Source organism: Acomys russatus, chromosome 22 (assembly GCF_903995435.1).
Source record: "Acomys russatus chromosome 22, mAcoRus1.1, whole genome shotgun sequence".
In the NCBI taxonomy this organism is placed as follows: Eukaryota; Metazoa; Chordata; class Mammalia; order Rodentia; family Muridae; genus Acomys; species Acomys russatus.
In genome coordinates this window covers 48,553,192-48,575,773 of record NC_067158.1, presented here as the reverse complement: position 1 = coordinate 48,575,773, position 22,582 = coordinate 48,553,192, and the positions used below count along the sequence as shown (strand labels likewise).

Below are 22,582 nucleotides of genomic sequence, written 5' to 3'. Positions count from 1 at the left end.
TGTGATCAGACAATCAACATAAAATAAAGATGTCTTGTGTTTGAGACACTTTTTTACAAGTTAAGACTTAGAGTTTTTTGCTACATTTAAACATAATTCATAATTGTTGGTTACAAAAACCAGTATACTTAATCTTATATCTTATTTGGTGAAAGCTATTGTTGAAACTTATATAAGATACTAAATAAAAAATGCTTTAATCTTTAATGTATAAGCCCTCTATTGGTGAAACAACTATGAGGAAAACAAAAACTGTTTTCATTAATTAATAATAATAAATATAAGAATGGAAGCTATCCAAAACATAATTAAAACTCAGGATAATGAATGCCATTATATTATTTTAAGTAATTAATGGATATACACATATACATAAGTTTATCTATATATGTATATAGTATATATGTATATGTATATAAATTTAGTAAATAGTAATGATAGAATAAAATGTGCCTTTGGTTCTATCATTTTAGCTAATGTTTGGTAAGGAAATGTAAAAGAATCTTCCCTACTCTCCAATGTTTACCTGAAATCGCTGTTAATTTTCTGTGAATATTCACAACATGAGAATTCTATATAGTGCATGTTTTAGTTTTGAGTGAATCAGAAATTGTTAAAGTTTCTGGTGCATTTGTTTCTCTCTTCCAAATTTAAGGCAAGATACAGTTGACTTAATGTAAAAATTAGGACAAAAGATAGTCAGACAGTGATAACTCATGCCTTTAATCCCAGCACTCCAGAGGTAGAGGCTGGTGAATCTCTGTGAGTTCAAGGCCAACTGAGTCTACAGAGTAAGTTCCAGGAAACCAAAATCTACACATAGAGAAACCCTGTATGTATAAATAAATGAAAATTTAAATAAAATCCAGGCAGTGGTGGTGCACACCTTTAATCCCAGCACTCAGGAGGTAGAGGCAGGAGGATTCTATGAGTTTGAGGCCACCGTCTTTGACAAAGTGATTCTGGGACATCCAGGGCTGTTAGAGAAACCTTGTCTTGAAACACCAATAATAGTAATAATAATCATCATCATCATTATCATCATAATAATCAACAAATGCATAAGTAAAATACAATAAAGCTAAAGAGAGCAAGTCAGTCAACTGATCACATTTTATTAAAAAAATGATGTTAAGTTTCTATCAGTTAGTTGACATTTGCTTTGTGTTGGATGTTGGCTGAATTGAGCAGGCTAATGAAACATTCTTTTAGGGTTGTAAAAATTTAGGATAATTTTATATCACCCTTCGACAGTTGATCTAACCTTGATCATGAGCTATAACGTGTTATCTGAGTGATTCCCACATCATCCCATCTGGAATATTTCTTTCAATTACGCCTCTTGACATCCTAAATCAAAACTCAAATAAAATTTCTGCTGAACAAGCAATTGTCCTGTAAATAAACATCAGCAAAAAATGACATGGCTAAGGGACTGGAGAGATGGCTTAGTGGTTAAGAGCGCCACCTGCTCTTTCTAGAGGTCCTGAATTCCATTCCCAACAACCACATGGTAGCTCACAACATCTTTAACATAATCCGATGCCTCTTCTGCAGATAAAATACTCATATATAGTAAATAAATGTTTAAAAAATGACATGGCTCTATAATTTCTTAATTTTTCCAGTACATTAATAATTCTACTGCAGAGAATCTTGACATTATAGAATGACAGTTTTGTTTAATTCCAGATTCATTCATGAAAGGGTCTCTACAGTGAAAAAGGCACCTCTCTGTTCCTAGAAAACATTTTGTTTCCTTCAATATTTTGGAATTCCAGGAATGCAAATAAATATGCCCCAATTTGTGTTGGCCACTCGATGATCAATGTCTTTCGGTTAAGTTCACTTGTAGCTAGTGCAAATTGCATAATGGATTGATGGATTAAGATGATTTTTGGCTGACATTGCCTCCTCACAATAATATACATTGTTTTTCTATCACACACTATGTCATGGTACTACCCTTCCATTCTCAAACAATAGCCATCACCACCACATAACAACAACACATTTAATTTCTTTGATCATCTTTCAATTGTCTCCTATCACTCTGTCTTCATTTTTTAAATTTGATTTTTAAAAGACTCATTATAGAACACTTTGCACTTGGTCTAAAGTTTTCTCCAAATTATTTTTAAACATATCATAACAGGAGCCAGGAATTCCAGGATATCTTTTCAATATCACTAATGACCACTACTTGACTAAATCCAATCATCAAAGCACATCTCTCTCTCTCTCTCTCTCTCTCTCTCTCTCTCTCTCTCTCTCTCTCTCTCTCTCTCTCTCTCTCTCTCTCCTTCTCACCTCTGGATTTTCTCTTCTGGGTTATTCTTCTCATGTTGCCCCTGAACAAACATTCTAAGTTTCTGTCTATCACACACCCTGATCATTTTTGTTTTGTTTAGTTTTGTTTGTAATTATTTTCCACATGGACTTGATTGTAAAAAGTTTGGTGGCCCACATCTTAATCCTAGCACCCAGGAAGAAGAGACAGGCAGATCGCCATGAGTTCGAGGCCAACCTGTGTACAAAGGGAGTCCAAGATAGCCAAGGCTACACAGAGAAACACTGTGTCAAAAAAAAAAAGTCTCAGGATTCATCTTTTCTTCCTTCCTTCCTTCCTTCCTTCCTTCCTTTCTTTCTTTCTTTCTTACATTCTTTCTTATATATTTTATGTGTATGAGTGCTCTATCTGCAGACACACCTCCGTGACAGAAGAGGGCATCAGACCCCATTATAGATGTTATGAGCCAACATGTAGGTGCAGAGAAATGAACTTAGGACTTCTGGAAGAACCCAGGGCTCTTAACAGCTGAACCAATTCTCCAGGCCTTCAAACTTTACTTTTCAAAATTAACATTGTTGAAAATGTTTTCTGCCAACTTCTAGTAATCCTGAAAGCATTTCAGTAAAACTAAAGGGTAAAAATTATTAAAGAAAAGTCCCAGTTCCACCCTCGATCCCCTTTCCCACTCTCCTCTTCCATGAGCTGCGGAAGCTCCTAAGGAGTACCAACACATCCTGGAATCTCAAGTCACAACAGGACTAAGCTAATCCTTTCCCACTGATACCAAGTAAGACAGCCCAGCTAGAGGAAAGGGATCCAACAGAGTCAGAAATAGTCCCTACTCTAGTTGTTAGGGGACCCACATGATAAACAAGCTGCATAGCTGCTGCTTATGTATAGGGGATCTTAGTCTAGCCCATGCCCTTGGGTTAGTTGTTCAGTCTCTGTGAGGCCCATTGTGGCCTGGTTGGTTGTTAAGTCTTCTTGTGGTATCCTTGCCCTTTCTAGTCCCCCCAGTTCTTCCTTCTATTATTCTACAACACTTCTCAAGTCCCCTAATATTTGGTCGTGGGTATTTCTATCTGTTTCCACCAGCTTCTGGATGAAGCCTTTCAGAAAACAGTTGTGCTGGGCTTCTTAGCAGAGAATAATTAATAGTGTCAGGTGTTGGCTCTCTGTCATGGGGTGGGTCTCATGTTGGGCCAGTCGTTGTTTGGCTCTTCCCTCAATCTCTGTCTGATATTTATCCCTACACTTCTTCTAGGCAGAACAAATTTTAGATAGAAGGTATTGTGGTTGGGTTGGTGTCTTTCTCCTTCAACTGGAAGACCCTTCTGGCTACAGGCCTTGGTAACTTCAGGATCCACATCTCCATTGCTAGGAGTTTCAGCGAGGATCACCCCATAGATTCCTGGATGCCTCCCTTATCCCAGAGACGCCACCCACCCAAAAGTTATGTTAGAGAAAAAGGATGTCAACTAGCCATGGAATAATAGGATCCTAGAGTATCAGTGTATTAGTTACTTTTCTATTGTTGCAGTAAAATACCACGACTCAGGAAACTTATAAAAGGAAAAGTTTAGTTGGTTCAAGCTTCCACAAGGAAACTCACAGCAGAGAATCATGGCATCTGGTAGACATGATGGCTGTAATGGCCAATTGAGAGTCCACAAGCAGGTATCAAATGATAATAGTACAGAATATTCAAGCATCAAAGCCATCCATCCCCCATGATGTATTTCCCCCAGGAAGGACTCATAAACTTACTGAAACAGCATGTATAACTGGAGAGCGAGCATTCAAACATCTAAGCCTGTGCAGGAAATTTTCTTTTAAAACGTAACATATAGGTACCAGAAGATAGAACGTAATTAAATATGTGAAGCAAGGTAAACAAAATGGGCAATGGAGATAGAATGATATGTAGGTAATCTTATTAGTAGAATACTACAAAAATACATAATTTTATACCAGATTCTAGGAACATGGAAACATATGTAAACTGTCAAAAGATAGATGTGAATGATAAACAGGTGATACATAGCTGATTGTTAAATAGTTGTTTATATATATATATATATATATATATATATATATATATATATATATATATATATATGTTAATATCTGATGAAATAAAGTTTAACTGAGCCAATTCTCACCTTCTCACACTTGGAGTCATCTATTTTATAATATGTCACATGCCCTGTGACTTTACGGAAATGTAGTGTTTCCCACAATTCCGATATGACCTATAGCCCTTTGTTCCAGTGGCCTCTCAACAATGACAGTGAAATATATTATTCTTCTTTAGAACAATTAGATACAGGTCTAAAATTGGAAAAAAACTCAAAGTAGCAATTAAAGGTATAGAGAGATTGTGAAATCAATGGAGAGTCGGTTAGATCTATTGCTCATTGAGTCAGCTAAGCTCACAGAAGCAACTATAATCCTTTCCGTGAAGTACACTAAGGGAGTCAGTGTATTTTTCAGTCAGTAGAACACTTACATTAATTAGTCTGTATGTAAATGCTATTGTGATAATACAAATGAAACATACTTAAACTATGATGCTTAGACATAATAGCGGTGAAAATATTATATATCACATATTTCTCTACTGTAATCTATTGATGATGAAAGCATAGTGAAAACATACCTAAGTGAGAGTCTCAATGATACACTTTTCACTCAAGAAAGAATTCGCTGAAAAAATATTATATTGTATATGTGGAAGGAACCCATTAATTGTATAAGTGTACTATTTCCTAGAAAAAAAGTACAGCTAATGAAAATCATTATATTTATCTGGAACCATATTACAGTGCCGTATTACGCTTCTACTATAATATATTCTGAAAGATACAGGGACATTGGGCACTCCATGAAGCATCATAATTTATGACGAATTAACAGCTGTTGTATTTTAATGACTTTCTTTAAGAAATACCCCATGTCACTTTGCAGGCTAAATTTTTGCTAAGTGTGAAATGAGATCTATAAAGTTTTGAAACACGCTACAAGAGTAAAGTTAGAGGTTAAAATAGGAAAGTCAGCAAAATTATTGAAATTTATTGAAAAAATTAAAAAAGCAATGTATGCATAGAATTTCCAACAGATATGAGCTGACAAATTGTATTAGTAATTTTTCTTGCTATTGCAACAATTTTTAAATTACATCAGTCTATTTTTATCACTTTATTGTAATCTTCACAAAATTATATATGATCAATTGAAGTTGTTTTCCTGATTTTCTATGAAACTTGGACTCTTAATACAAGTGCTATAAAAAAAGCTCACAGATTGAGATTGACTATACCATATTTTTTTATAACATTTCTGTAGTGAAGGGGAATCATTTGCAAAAAAAAAATGTACTACAACTATTAACAGAATTGATTAAATGCATACATCAACTACCTCGGAAATATCTTCATTTGCTGTTACTTTTTCCCAGGATACCTGGAATGATTATTCTGGTTTTTAACAATGTGCCTCAGGAAAGTGAATTTCTACATGACAGAAATATCTTAAAGAGAAGTGCACTGAATCAACTAAAATTCAGTGTTAGGAAGTAGTGATAGACTCATTTAGCTAATGAAAAATCATACACACAATCATTTTTGCCAATAAAATCATATCAGAGAATATATATAAATCATTTTCATAGCTGAAATAAATATATTCAGAAGGAAGTAATAATATTGAAACATCCCTTAGACATGTTTCATACACTCTTCTAGAATGGTTCTTGAACTTTTGGGATAGGGGTTTTGAAAGACAGAGGTTGTCAAGGAGTGTTTGAAAATATAAATTGTTGTAAACAAGAATTCACAATGGTTGTGATTATCTGCAGAAGATCAAGGTGGTAGAGATTTCACTATTGAAAAAGGAGCTGCCCTTGAAGTCCTCCAGTCCTTAATCAAGGAAGTCCTGTGAGCCAATGGTTACTAGGAAAGAAAGAGTCTAGACCATCATACATACTAGCAGCACTAATTTCATTCAATAGCTTTAAAATAAAGAGGGAGGGGGCAATTGTAGGGGTTCTTTTGATGTTTGGAAAAAGTAAATAGGGAATGTATATTATAAAAATCCAGGTTACATCCATATACAACTCTAAATAATTACATATGTATATATATATATATATATATATATATATATATATATATATATATGTATGTATACACATGCTTAGAAATAATATCACGCAAAATATTGTTTTAAATATATGTACATTGTTAGATATGGTAACAGAGCTGATTTTAAATGTTCAAATAAATGTGACAAAGTCTTCCAGTATGATTTGTTTGTTGTTTCTGGTTCTTTCTAGCACTCTTTGAGTAAAAGAGTTACAAGTATCTTCATGATTTCAGGCCAAGAATTTGAATTGTCTCTCTAGTATCTCAGCTTGCTCTGAGTCCCTGAGTTTTTGACATGTAGTTCATCAAATAAACCTGATTCTGACCATTATAAGCCTTTTATCTTGTGTAGTTTAACACAATGTAAGGGGTGGAATTTTGACAGGCAGAAAGACGCCTATCTAAATGCAGCACAGTGATATCCATTTCCTTCAAATTACCGTACTTACACATCATGCATAACTCACCATATTGTAAAAATATAACATTAAGAATGAAAGGCCAAAGTAGTGATTGAGCCAGGAGACAATATCGTACTGAGATTGGTTTTGTTTTATTATTTTTGTATTCTCTCCAGGGCAAACAGGAAATTTCCAGTGTTTACCTCTCAGTCTCACAGATATAATATTTTATAGCCTTCAGCAAAGCTACCTGCTCAATTTATGCTGCTGAGATGACTGGCTATAAAAATGATCATAAATATTTCAACTTCTTTGTCACATTCTTCCCTGATGGGGACTAATTTTCCTTAAAATCTTATTCATATTGCAATAAATAAATACTTTACTGTGAAAAAAACAAATGGAAAAAATTCACAAGATGCTAATTCTTGATTGTCAACATTAATAAGATAATAGGAAATTAAAGGATATGTATAAGATATGGTTATAAACACATGCAACATTTATATAGAGAAATATATCTGACATTTAGTATGCTAATGTGAAGGTAGAATAATAGTAACAATTTGATAGTTTCTGAGTTATTTTCCTCATTTACACCTCTAGCAGGAGACGTTAAATCATGTCATGTATTTTCTACTTTTGTTAGATGTTATTAAAATTCAAAGGTAAGTAAATGAATTTAAATCATACTAATAAACAACATACCCACCTTATATGTACTGTAAAAACAGCAATTTAGGAAAAGTGGCTTATTGAAAGAATCAGTGGTTATTGAGTATACAGTATATGTAATGAATTCTTATAAATGTAAGACAACATATCCAAACTACTTGTCTACATGGAGCTTCTCTTCCAGTCGGAGGTGTCAGAAGATAAAACATAATGTATACACGCTGACAGGTGATTAACTATAGGAGGGAAGGTGGTGGAGACTAAGAAAGATTTTGCACATATGAACAAGATGCAAAGAACAACTTAAGTAGTTAGAAATACAGAGGGGGAAAGCCTTGAAAAAGACAGGCAGCACTCACATATTTCACCGCTATCATGTGACTTAAAAACAAGTGGAAAGATGCCAAAATGAGTGTGCCATTATTTTTTTTCTTTTGGCTTACTCTTCTTCCATATTACACATACCAACCTCTCCTCCCTCCAACGTTTCCATGCAGTCCTGCCCCCACATATCTTCCCTCTTATTCTGCCCCTCTATTTCCTTTCAGAAAAGATGAGGCCTCCCAGAGATATCCATTGGCCTTGGCATAACAAAATATAACAAGTCTAGGAACAAATCCTCATAGTAAGGCTTGGCAAGACAATCCAGTAGAATTAAATGTGTCCCAGAGTCAGGCAACGGGGTAATAGACATCCCCACTCCCACTGTTAGGAGTCCCCCACACAAGTACATCAAGCCAAACAACAACAGCATATATGCAGAAGGCTTAGCTTAGACCTATGCACTCTCCATTAGAATTAGACAGCGAAACAGTCAAAAATTCAGAAACATCAGTTGAGAAGTTTATTTAGACTAAGAAGGACCTGTCAATAGTCTTAGTTTTAAAAATTTGCTTTTAGTGGGAGTGCAAACTTGTTCAACCACTTTGGAAATCAATCTAGCTCTTTCTCAGAAAAATTGAAATAATGTTACCTCAAGATCCAGCTATACCACTCCTGGGCATATACCTGAAAGATACTCCATCACAAAACAAGGACATTTGCTCCACTATGTTCATAGCATCCTTATTTGTAATAGGCAGAATGTAGAAACAACCAAGATGTCCTTCAACCAAAGAATGGATAAAGGAATTGTAGTTTGTTTACACGAAAGACTCTTATTCAGCTGTCAAAGCAAGGAAATCTTGAAATTTGAACACAATGGATGGAATTAGAGACAATCATCCTGATTGAGCTAGCACAGACCCAGAAAAAAAAAAAAATGCACGGTATATATTCACTTAAAAGTGAGTAATAGCCCAACATAGATATCTTCTGAGAGACTCCACCTAGTGGCAGATCAGGTCAGTTACTGAGACTCAAACCAGTCCCTTGGTCAAGAGCTGGGAGTTGTATGGAAGAGATGGGGGATGGAAGGATGAGGCAGTGTGGGTGGATGAGCCTTTCAAAAGCTCCACAAAGAGACAATCAAGGCTTGTGAATCTGGACGCAGGGCGGCCTGTACAAACTGATGCACCAACCAGGGCAATGGCAGGCAGAGAACCTCATCACCTTGTTCAGATGTAGCTTATGGACAGCTCATTCTCCATATGGAGAACAGGAGGGGACAGGGGGCTTCTACCTTTGACAGGAATTCTGCTGCCAGTGATTTCATCACTGACCCTTATGGGAGAGGTGCTGTGGGAACACAGAGGAGGGGGATGCAGGCTATCCAGATGATACTGGATAGGCTGTGGTCAGATGGTGGTTGAGCAGAACCACACCTGCCAGAGGTCTAGGCAAGGGGAATAGGGCAGAAGAGGGAGGGTGGGTGGTAACAGGAGGATAAGAGCAAGAGGATTACAGTTGAGATGTAATGTAAATAAGTTAAAATAAAAATATAGATACAAAGTGAAAAACAATGTTCTTAATTGAAACTGAATTTCATCATTTACCTCTACCTTGCATTACTCCAGAACTTCTCAGACACCTTACATACTTTTTGCTGCTCCAGTCTTAAGTTGATAGATTCTTTTGCTTCAATTGTAATTGTTACATAAATACAAATTCAATCTTTTGGGTCCATTTTCGGAGTTTGTGTGTTACTAGTATCAAGGTTGAGCACTCTGCCTTGGAGAAGATTTGGAACAGATTTTATCAGTGTCATTTATTATATTATAGACTGATTTGACCACTACTGCACTTGGAAAATAATGAAGGAAGAAGAAAGAAGAAACTAGGCAAAATTTGAAAATCTCACACATGGTACCAGTCTGAAGACATGGAAATTGAAAAATTGAGGGCGTCATGAAGATTACATGAGGCCAGATGTCATGAAGTAAGTTTGAACTGTTAAAGAGTGATAAAGATGGTCTTTGTTGATGGAGTAGTCAAAGTTCCAGAGGAGACTCCAATATATTGAAAATTATAGAACTGTAAGATGACCACCAAAGACAATAGCAGATGTGAAATGCAAATACCTTGAGTTTAGGAAATAAACTGTGTGCCCAATGGATGGCAGAGAAGAAGGGCAGGGATGCTTAAGTTCTCTAGAGCCAAGAAGATCAGGAATTAGAGCCAAATGTTAGACAATGAGTTTTCCAGTGTTTGATTTTGGTTTTGCTTTAGTCTGATGATAACTCTCCCTGGTTCTCAACTTTGAAATAAGAGTATACACATTATTTTGGATTTTACAAGAGCCCACACATTTAGATAGGTAGGTAGGTAGATAGATAGATAGATAGATAGATAGATAGATAGATAGATAGATAGATAGATCTTTTAAATGAAGATCTAGGACTTTTAAAGTGTTAAAAATTTTTAGACCTTTGAGACTTTTAAAGTTGTAATTCATTTTATGTTGTGATATTAATTTAAGTTTAGGGCACAAGAAAAGGTTATCATTTAACAGTGCTAGTTTTGTTTCCAGTTAAAAAACATGTTGGGCTTGCTATGGTTTAACTTTCTTGTCAACTGGATACACTCAAGAAGAAGGACCCTCAGTGGAAGGCTTATCTGCATCAGACTACTGTGTGGGCATCTCTATCTGGTAGCATTATCCTGCTGCAAATTAATATAGGAAGAACCAACTCATATTCCTTGGCATCATCCTTGGGAAGACGGGGCTGGATTATGTAAGAAAGATAGCCAAACATAAGCCTGATAGTAAGCAAATACGTGTTTCTCTAAAATTTCTGCACCAGGTTCCTGCTTTGACTTTCTATTTTCGACTTTAGCCTTTTAAAATGGAATAAGTCTTTCCCTCCCCAAGTTACTTCTGGTTAATACTGTTTATCACAGCAATAGGAAGTAAACTTGAATATGTAGATTTGAAAAGTATGTACTGTTTTTGTTGTGACATTTTCTCTCTCAATATTGTACTTTACAATACTGTTGATTATATTGCAGTAAATCATAAATTGATCAATTTTATTTCCTATGCAGTATTCCATTGTAAGAAGATACCACATGCCATACATTTATAGCTGAAGGTTGTCGTTTGGATTATTTGGGCATATGATGAATTGAGGATAATTTGCTAGAAACATAATTGTAAAGGTATACTTAATGCAGCAGCAGGAGTTTCACCTCCAGCTTTCAAATTACACTCAAAACTCTCGGGAAGTCAGATAAATTTAGTGTTTGAAACAGTGTCATTCCCTACTTTGTTACACTCTATGTTCATTGTTCATGAAGAGAACCACTGCATAAGGTCTTTATTTCATATATAAGATTTTTAAAACAAAAAGGATAGGCATTAGATAAAGATTTTTGTATAGTCACCAGTGAAAATATTTATGCTAGTATAAATGAAAAACTTTTGGTTAATGGTGACAATTTTAATATTTGCATTCAAGTATTCGTGGGTTTTATTTCTTCTTAAACTATTCTTAGAAAGATTGTGAAAAGTAAGTGGCCAAGGGTCCCTTCGTTTGAAGCATTCAGTTACCCTGGAACATTTATTGAAATATATATGTTTTTTTCCATTGCATCCCAGTCGAATTGTCATTTTTCATCAGTAAAAATTTCTTTAATTAGTAAAAATGTTTACATCCTATATATATGTATATATGTATATGTATATATGTGTATGTATATGAATATACATGTGTGTATTATGTATGTATACATGTATATATACATATATATATATATATATATATATAGTGGTGTATGAGCACAGACCCATGTAAAATTTTTTGTGCTTGTGTTTGTAGGAGTGCGGCTGGTGGCTCAGCCTTCCTTATGTGTTCTAAAGTTTTGCTGTTGTAGTCTTGATTTTAAACACAGCATCACTCACTGACTAGAGCTCAGAATGAGTGGTCAGAAGACCCTAGGGAAACTCACTTCTCAATCTCTTTTATCTGATTCCTCAGCCCCGGGACTCTAAACCTACTTTTAAAAAATATGGTTGCTGGCCATTGAGTTTGGGTCCTTATACTCAAGTGGCAAGCATTTAATAGATTGGTCAATGTCTTCAGACCTTCCTTTAATTTTTCTGTATTTGTTTTTCTGTCTCTTTGTCTCTTATATTCTTTCTTTTTAATCTAAACAAACTTAGTAAAAATATGATTAATAATGAACTGATGACAGGAAATATTATCCAATGCACATTTTAGACTATCATGTTGGAAGCTCAATGAACAAATTACAATAGACAGAATAACTATAGGATTAATAACCAAATTAATTGTTTACTTGCATAACTACTTACAGACTCACTTGAATAAAAAGTCTACCATCTTGGTTCATATTTGTATCATCTATATCTAATATCTCCACTAGAGTGTTCATTACTTATGTACATATTTATTACTTACACAAAAATAGTGGTGAAATGTCTTTCCTCAGTAGGCTTTTGTTTTTCCAAGCAGCTGTGATTATTGTTACCTTGTAAAATTGGGTGCTTTCATAACAAATGAAAGCAACCAATGCTCACACAACTTGAATGTTTTGATATTTCATTAACTATTGTTTGAAAATATGAATTGTAGCTGCCTACCATGATTCATTAAGTGTGTACTTATTTTATAATATAACGTTTTAGTAATACTTAAGTGTCTGAGGCTTTTGTTATGGTTCTTTATCAAATTCAACTCTGTTTTTCATTAAGCAGAACATATTGAAGTTATTAAAAATGGTGGTGCTTATTCAGCCTGTGAATTCCAATCATGTGTGAATAATGTCACAGGGAAATGAACAAATTACTTAATTAAACTTATTTTATGTAAACCACTTTTATGAATGACTTTTCATTCCTGAAAATAATAAAAATGGTATGTATTTGCAAAAATATTGCATACTAAATTAAGTTATAATGGTTCTGTCATACCCTGGAATAGTGTAAATATTTTACAAAGGTTTAATGAGCTTGAGCTCATGACAGGTCACTAATGGAGTCAACTTAATGCATGTTCCAGAAAGCTCTTAAAATATTTTATATAGATCAGTCCCCTGATCACTACTTTACCTAATGATCAATCACATATAGCAAATAAGTAAATTAAACCGATAGAGGTTAGGTTCACTCTCACTTAGCATTATTTATGTGTAAGTATAAAATCAATGTGTCACAACATCCTGCACTTTTCACTATATAAAATAAATAACAAAAAATACATTCTTCTTATTTACCCACACCCTCTGCTTTGAGTTATCGCTGCAGTATTTATAGTGGCAGATACATGTGGACTAAGCAGCTAAATATCATGGGAAAAGATCATTTTAAAGTTACTACTGGAGATATTTCTATACTAAAAATAATGAATTCTGTACTGAAGATTCATGTGTTATTTCCAAAAATATGACAAATAATACAAAAGATAAGTTTTTCATTCGCAAATGTTTATTTGATAATTATTAACCCTTTGGTGTTTATATAAATATGAGTTGACTGCTTTGTTAGCATATGCATTACGTATAATCAATTCTTTATTATCTTTGATAATATATCACTTATAGCATATTCCTGTTCCAGATTTAATGACTCTATATAAATATGAAGTCTTCTCTGTGTAATTATTCCAAAAATTCTGAAAGTGAACTTGGACTGGGATAGAAAGTATCAGTTACATAGGGAAGCATGGTATAAACTATTTTTAACATCTCTCTATGGGAGACAAAATTATTACAAATGACTCTATAAAGATTATAAAAGAATATATTAGTTAAAGATTGTGTACTGGAAAATATTACTATATATCTCCTAAAATATTCTATTATCATGGGTTCATGCAATCCTTGAGAGTATTTAAACTACTGATGAGTACATAAGGTTTTGGAATTATTCTTCATAAAAATCATGTTGCTTGTAAAATGTACATGACACATGTCTTTGATTCAGTGTAGATCATTTTAAGTGATCTAATGATGAAGTTAGAAAACAGTACTAAAAATTGTATCATCAGACAAAAACTAACATTTTCTGTTATTCATTCTGAATATATATATATATGTATATATATATATATGAACGATACATGCATAATTGTACCTTATATTATATCTTTGTCCATAAATTTCCAATTCTTATACAAACACACACACACACACACACACACACACACACATATATATATATATATATATTACTCAATTTGTAATCATAGGTAATACAATCTATCTGAGGAGAAAACTAATCATCAATCATATGAGCTATGACCATTGTGAATTAGAATAATGACTAGATTGGAAAAACATGACCACGGGTGAAATACAAAACACACATGGGATCTATGAAGCTATTGCCAAATTTCACTTTCCGATTGATTCTGATTGAATTTAAAGCCTATTCCATAAGATAAAATACATACCTGGTAACATTTTCTGCTAATAGCCATTGGTTAGAACCATGAGTCTTAGGGAAAACTATTACTATAATCCTGCAAAAATAGACATCGTATTAAACTGATATTCTCATAAAATTGTTTTGTGCGCAATGTATTTTCTATAGTTCATCTCAGAAGTTCTTATTTGTGGTAGACAGGAATTAACACATTGACCCACAGGCAGAAAAAAAAAAAAAGTAAAGAATAAATATCTGTAAAACGTTTATCCCTGAGTGTCACATATGTTTTTATCACTTTTTAAAAATTTTTATCTCTTGAACATAGGATGATTTCAGTAATCAGAAATTTCACCATTTGAGATATGCTAAAGCCCTACAAAATAAGAAAAAGTAAAATAGTTCATACCACACAATTTTAACTAATATAACCCAACTTTGATACTTTCAAAGATGAATGCCCTCTATAAGCTAGATTTGGTATTGTACCACAACAATGGTAACGTAAGTAATACAGAGAGCAATAAAACAGGAGGGATGATGCTAAGGAGAGCCTAACCGTGCTTTTTTGAGGAATGCAAATGACTCTGGAGTAGAAAAGTAGTTGAATGCTCTCCTGCAGTGCATATGATGCCATGCTAGTACTATCCTGGAAAACAGTTCTATCAGTAATGCAGACTGTGGAACGCTGCCTCATGAGATTTTTGAAAGACGCAAACACATGGACAATGACTGCATTCAAGGGCACTCTTGTCACATTTTGACAACAATGGGGCTTGTTTTCTTGCCATGTCTTGAGAACATTCCTGAGATTATATGATACAGTAGTTAATTAATTTCTTTGGTGGAAGAAATCATAATGCTGACTAAATTTGAGTCTGCGGCATATTACTCTTTCTCATATAGCCAGGATTTGCAGGCTCTGAAATAAAGGAGAATACAGAGGAATGGTTCCATTAATTGTCAATGTAACTGACCCACTAGAAAAACAAATTTCCTCTTACCATGAAATTATTTTCTACTAGCATAGAAGTTTTGCTTATGAAGAAAGTGTGGTTTTTCCTGGAGAAAAAAAACATACAAGAAAAACAAAAGCATTCTATTTGAGCTTGGAAGGAAAGAATTGCCCTTGACCACCACCATAAGTTAAGGCAATGGATAATGGTGTTAGGAGTGACCACAAGGGAATTGAGTCCCTTGCCTAAAATGCAAGTAAAGAAGATTATGTCTAGAGTTCACCATATCTCTCAGGGCATTTCTGTGATTAAGGTCAATAAGGACTGCAGCACAATCCAGAAATATTTTTATAAGAGCTATACCCTCTAGAGATTATTGTATGGGTCAGTCTTACACAAAAATAGCCCAGACTTGCTGAGATAATTTCTGAGAATGAACTAAATACAGAAGATAGATATAAACACCAGCTAAAGACACCTGACAAGCTGGAGAAATAACGTGTAACTGACATGATTGTTTCTGTCCTATTTTATTATAACATATTTTGCATGTATGCATACTTATTAAACAGGTATTTGTGTCTTCTTTGTTATTTCTCTTTAAAATGTAATGCTATTTCTAATATGTAGGTATTTAAAACACTGGAAGATTATTTTATTCTCAGATATATATATCATCTCTGATTTCAGTTTTTAATATATTAAGAAATATTCATAGTCACATCCATACTTATTAGACATATTTACATTCCTACCTGCAACAGGTAAGGGCTCACAACCCTTCACCTCTGTACCAGAAGTTGGTGTTGTTGCTTATTTTCTTTATAACAACCATTCTGAATAGAGTGAAATTACTTGACAGTTGAAATATAATAACCATTTTATTATGTTTGATGTTTATAGTTCTTTGTTTTAAAGATGTCTGCTTATTTTATTATCTGTTATTCAAGCAATAACTTCTTTTGTCTTGAAAATGTACCTAATGAATAATTAATAATCACAATATATAAATAATTGAAAATTTAAACAATAAATCAAATAACCATTCCCAGTCTTTCAAACTTTATTCAGTGTCTTCAAGGAAGAAATTTTGCAAAATAGTGCGCATCAGTTTAATTACTCAACATTTTTGTCTTAATATATCTAAAGTCATAAAGAAGAGTGAAATTTTATGTCCAAAAGAAATATCAAATTTTGAACATTTTTAAAAGTAAGCAATATTTTAAACATTTTGAACCTTAAAAGTCTGCTTTTCGTTTTACTCTTTATGGTATATAGGAATCCTTCAGCTCCATCCTTCAAGTATGACATGGAAGGAGACATACTACATAAGAAATACATTGAATTAAATCAGGTATTAGGGAAAACATGTCTTAAAATTTAGCCTTCAGTGATAACCATTTTTTTCTCCAATAGAATCTTTAATCGGTGTTCAGCTGTCCCATATAAGTAAGAGCAAATTTATTTATTTTTATTTTTTATTATATTTTCTTTTTACATATACATTTATATTATTACACATAAATAAAATAAATAAATACAGCAAGAAGAACAGTAAACAAGTAGGAATTATATAAATGTTACATTCATAGATGATTTGGCTATTTATAATTGGCAAACTTGAAAGAAGCATCTTTCCTCTCTTGGTGAGTCTAAAATTCTGAATGTAAATCAATATTTATCATATTCCTTCTCTATCAACTTAAAACACCTATCTAGACCTAAAAACATATTAACCCCTAAACAACTAAGCTTAATTGTAAGATTAAAATATCTGGTATGCAACCCCATCAGAACCTTGAGAAAGAATAAAACTTAATTACCTGAGTAAATTGGAAGTGTATTTAGCAGCTTCCAAACTGTAAAAATGACACAGACAGTTTGCTGCCTGAATAATCACCTAGAACTTTCAATATGTTGGCACATAATCTTCAGCTTTCTGGCCCAGTATATCTGGCAGATATATTTGTGAGGCAGGAACTATTGAGGGCTTCATTACCCTGACTCGGCAGAGTTTGACTGTCTACACTGCCTGCATCCAAGCTTGTCCTTATTTAGGCAGAATTCTGTCTGTGGCAGAAATTAGGACATTTTCCCCAATGGCTTGTTTTCCACATTTGCAGCTATCACCACAAGGAGGTTCTTTGAGGCTAATCATCCTCTTTGATATAGGCTGAATTTTGCCAGGAGTTAAACAGTCTCATTGTCAGTGAATCTTGAAACTAACAAAAATATCTTTAAATGCCATATTCTGTATGTCTCTGAGGTTTTTGAAGACCTTATCTAACTATCTAACTTACCTTATCTTTCTATATAATCATATCTGTTATATCTAGAATATATATTCTTGTGATAAAAATAGACTAGTAATTGATGCGACCATGATTTGGTCAACTGACGATTAACTTGTATACCTTACTTATTCTAAACAGCATGCAATGGTACTTTCAAAGTATCAGAAGTATAACTTGTATTGTAATTGAGTTGTATGGGTACAATACTTCATAGTAGAGTAGAAATATATATTATGTTTGTGAAGAATAATCTTAAATTTGAATTCTGTACCATCTATATACAAAATTCTATACCAGTGAATTAAAACTAATCTTGTGAGTAACAATTAAAGCATTAAGTTGAGTAGATTCATTAATCTTCCTTTTGTCATATCACCCCTATATATTTCTATATTCCTCCTTCTTTCTTTTCAACCCTTATCTCCAAACCTAAGAAAGATAAAGGAAAGAAGAGACATCCCTGAGACCAAACTTGTTTTCTCTCTAAATAAGACCAATAATAACTTATAACCAAGTTCAATGAAAATAAACATCTACCACCCAAGAAAGCAACCAAATACCTACCCAACTCCTTAAGGAAAGTGCGACATCATTCTCTTAAGGTTTCTTTCAACTGATTTGGGACAAATAATACCCTTATAGAGCCCCAAATAAATTGGGGAAAATGGTTAAACAAGCTAGGGATAGCATTTTTGGACCAGTTTTTAAATGTCGAGAAATTCCGGGATTAATTAGAGCCCTGTGTTGGACAGTCTGAAATGCTGGACCAATCAGGATTGGAAGCTTCTTTCAAATGAAGTTGAGAATTGATCACTTAAGGTCTGTAAAGAATTGTCTTGGAATTTTGATGGGAATTGTATTGAATCTATAAATTGCTTTTGGTAAGATGGACATTTTTACTACGTTGATTCTCCTGATAAGAAAACATTGGAGATCTTTCCATCTAAGAACTACAATGTTTATGAAATAATATTCATCTTTTTTGCTTCCTCACTAACTGAGGGGTAAACTCTATATATTAAGTAACTGATTTGCATAACTATTACCAATTCCCCATTGTTAATATTATTTTATAATCATTATATACGTTACTCTATTACACTATTGATCCAAGTAACTCCAATGAATGTAAAATACAATAGAAATTGTGCAAAATGGAATAAGAAAATTGTGGGATTTGACATCATAAAATCTGACGCCATTAGCCCTGCAAAGAGAAAGTTTATTGAAGTGAGCCAATAGTTTTAATCACCTACACTCACAAGATTTCAAATTCTTTTAAAAATCTAGTACATTTTACTCAACAACTTATAGCAACACGCAACCTATAATCATCTCAAGATCTAGTTTCATATTCAATGTAACTAACACTCTTTAATCTTTTCAGCAGATAGTTTGTTTCAGTGTTCCCAAATCCAGGGGCACACTCCACTTTCTAATTCTAGACCTATGAGCTACTTTAATAAATTCAGCAAGTAACTTTAATATTCTGTTCTTATCGCTCTTGCTATGAAGTTAGAATATTAAACATTTCCTGCAATGTTATGAGAATTAATTATTGAATGTTTATAAAGTTCCTTCCAGCCTGAAAGAATCATATTTCTTATATGTTTAATAAATCTTTTTATAAGTGAAACTCATGGAAATATTACTTACTACTCCCAAAATGTAAAATTTTATATCACAAAAAAAGACAAGGTGAAATGTATACAGTGTCTTATATTGATGATTATTATTATTTGTTTGAGGAATGATTTTTTTTTCATATTTATAGATTTTTGCACCATGATGTGCTATAAACATGCTCATAGGTTAAAGTAGTCTAGCACTGAATTTAAAAATCACTAATGCTAACAATTGTAAAATAATGGTATAACATACTTCAGGGAGAGGTGTGGGATCTGAGGTTTGTGAAAAGAACAATTGGAAAGAAGGCTTCTTTGACTGAAGTTAAATAGAGTCCATGTTCTAGTTAGCTCTAACTTTTCAATAGCTTAGAGTCATAGAAAAGGGAGTCTAAACTGAAGATTTCTTTGATCCGATTGGCCTGTGTCATATTTATGGAGATTGTGTAGATTGCCTTAATCTAGGAGGGCCCAGGAGTTTTTGTTGGTGTCATTCTCTAGGAGGTGGTCCTAGGCTCTATGAAACAGCTACCTTAGTATGAACCTGTTATCAAACACGCAAGCGGTATTATATGTACTTCCATTTCTTTCTGCTTCACATACCTACTTGAACACATGCAACACTTTCTTCTAGTTACGGACTATAATTTAAAAATGGAAATAATTCATTTTCCTTCTTTAGTTACTTTTGGTCATGTTATTTGTCAAAGCCATAGAAATGAAAAATTTTAAATGTCATAACCATTACAATAAAATAATATTTACAAATTATCCACTTATTGGTATAATAGCATAAACTAATGAAAATATTTTGTCTCTTTGTTCTCTATTTTTGTATATTTATTTTAGTATTATGTCAAAAGAGAATAAGGGCAATGAAATTAATTTTAGACAACTTATTTTGTAGTTTTAGCTAGTATGCTGATCAATTTTCAGCATTATAATTTCTAAATGTTTCATTAAAAGTAATTCTACATGAACTTGCAATGAATCTGAAATAGAGCAAGAAAGCTATGGAGGAGTTTTGGGGAGAGGGCAGGCAGAGTGGAATGGTTCAGTTAAGTTATAATTTCAAAAAAATCATAAAATTCATTTTAAAAACTATAGTAAAAATAATGGTAGTATTTTTGTATAGTGATGCCTTGATCAAAGTTTAAAAGGTAAGGTGGCAAGTTTGTGAATTTTTTTAATTTTAATTTTAATGTTGCTATTTTACAGACAAATATTTTAAATTTTTAATATTTCGATAAATATATATTTAAGGATGTTCCATAATCCTATATTATAGTGTACAAAGTGATTAGAGGGCATTAGGATTATGTCAAGAGACTACTTCTCCCTGGGGCTCCTTGGTAGTCTATTTGTGGGAGCTCCTCGCCCCTCTATCTTCACTTCCTCAGTTTTTGAGGACCACTGCGGGGACCCAATATGCATGATATCATCTTCATCCACGCTGATCAGGCTGGTGTTCGAATCAGCAATACCTGCTGGGTGTTCTACTGCCTCGAACATGGCATCCAACCTGATGGCCAGATATCAAATAACGAGACCATTGGAGAGGGAGATGCTTCAGAGAGACAGGCGCCAGAAAGCACCAGTCTCGGGGAGTATTCATAGACCTGGAACACACAGTTATTGATGAGGTTTGCAGTGGTATCTACCGCCAGGTCTTCCACCCTGAGCAGCTCATCCATCACAGGAAAGGAAGATGCTGCCGATAGCTATGCCTGTGCCACTACATCATTGGCAAGGAGATCACTGACCTTGTCTTGCACAGAATTCACAAGCTGCCTGATCAGTGCATGGATCTTCAGAGCTTCTTGATTTTTCCACAGCCTTGTTGGAGGAACTGGCTCTGGTGTCACCTCCCTGGTGGTGGGGTGGCTGTCTGTTGAATATGGAACGAAGTCCAAGCTACAGTTTTCCATTTACCCTGTCGGCCAGGTTTCCACTGCTGTGGTTGAGCACTACAATTCCATCCTTGCCACCTACACCACCATCAAGCACATGGATTGTGCCTTCATAGGAGAACAATGGGGCCATCTTTGACATCTGTCATAGAAACCTCGACATGGAGCACCCAACCTACACTAAGCTTATCTGCCTTATTAGCTAGACTGTGTCTTCCTTCAGATTTGATGAGGCCCTGAATGATGACCCTAACAGAATTCCAGGCAAACCTGGTACCCTACCCTTGCATCCACTTTCCTCTGTCCATATATGCCCCTGTCATCTTTCCTGAGAAGCCTATCATGAGCAGCTTACAGTAGCAAAGATCACAAATGCCTGCCTTGACCCAGCCAACCAGATGATGAATGTGATCCTTGGCGTGGTAAATACTTGCTTGCTGCCTCATGTACATGCTGATGTGGCTCCCAAAGGAGCCAATGCTACCATTGCCATGATCAAGACTTAGCATACAATCCAGTTTGTGGCCTGGTGCCCCACTGACTTCAAGGTTAGCATTAATTACCAGCCATCCACTGTGGTGCCTGGTGGAGTCTGGCCAAGATCCACAGACCTGTGTGCATGCTGAGATGCTGAGCAATACCACAGCCATTGCTGAAGCCTGGGCTCATCTTGATCTCGAGTTTTATCTGATGTATGACAAGTGTGCCCTTATGCACTGGTATGTGTGTGAGGTCATAGAGGAGGAAGAGTTCTCTGAGGCCTGTGAGGACATGGCTGCCCTAGAGAAGGATTATGAGAAGGTTGGGGCAGATAGTGATGAAAGAGATGATGAGAGGGAAGAATATTAGCCCATGTGCAGAAATTTTACACTACCATCGTCTTGTACTTGTCCTACACTGTCAATTTTAAGTGGAAAACAAACAAACAAAAAGACTATGTCGATAAAGGAAATACGAGGAGGGATGAGCCTCTATATTTTGTGTCATGCATGTAAGTGGCTTGCACTCAGGATAAAGGGTAACATAATTGACTAAACACACCACTAACTTGAATGTTCTTTGGTCCACTGTTTAACTGTATGGATTCTTTTAATATATTAGGTTACAATTATTATGTATTTCACTAGTTCGTTTCTAGGTTAGAAATTAACATCATCTCTTCAGTGTATTTTTAAGTGTTTGAATGTGGAGTACAATAGAAAGTATGTAGGGTGTGAGGATGCTATAATATTAAATTATTAATATTAATTAAAATATGCTTGAGGTTATCAATTTATCTAGTACCTTTCACAACCAAATCTCCATTTTATTACAGTAAGGTAACAAGGCTTCAAATATAGATAGACTAATATAGAAAAATATGAGTCAAATGTACTTTTGTTATTCCTAAAGTAGTTTTTAGAACTATTTCAATTTAAATAGCACTAATGAAAATTTGTGTTTTAATAGATAATACATAGTGAAATGTTTCTGAATCAATGAGAAAAATCATAGATCAAGTTGACAGGTGCAGTTGGGATAAG

At 34.2% G+C, this 22,582-nt stretch overlaps 1 pseudogene; it reads left to right on the top strand.

The window, feature by feature from the left end:
* The window catches only part of LOC127205754 (tubulin alpha-8 chain-like), a 52,268-nt pseudogene extending 30,360 nt beyond the window's left edge, over positions 1–21,908 (top strand).
* Positions 21,909–22,582: the final 674 nt, after the last annotated feature.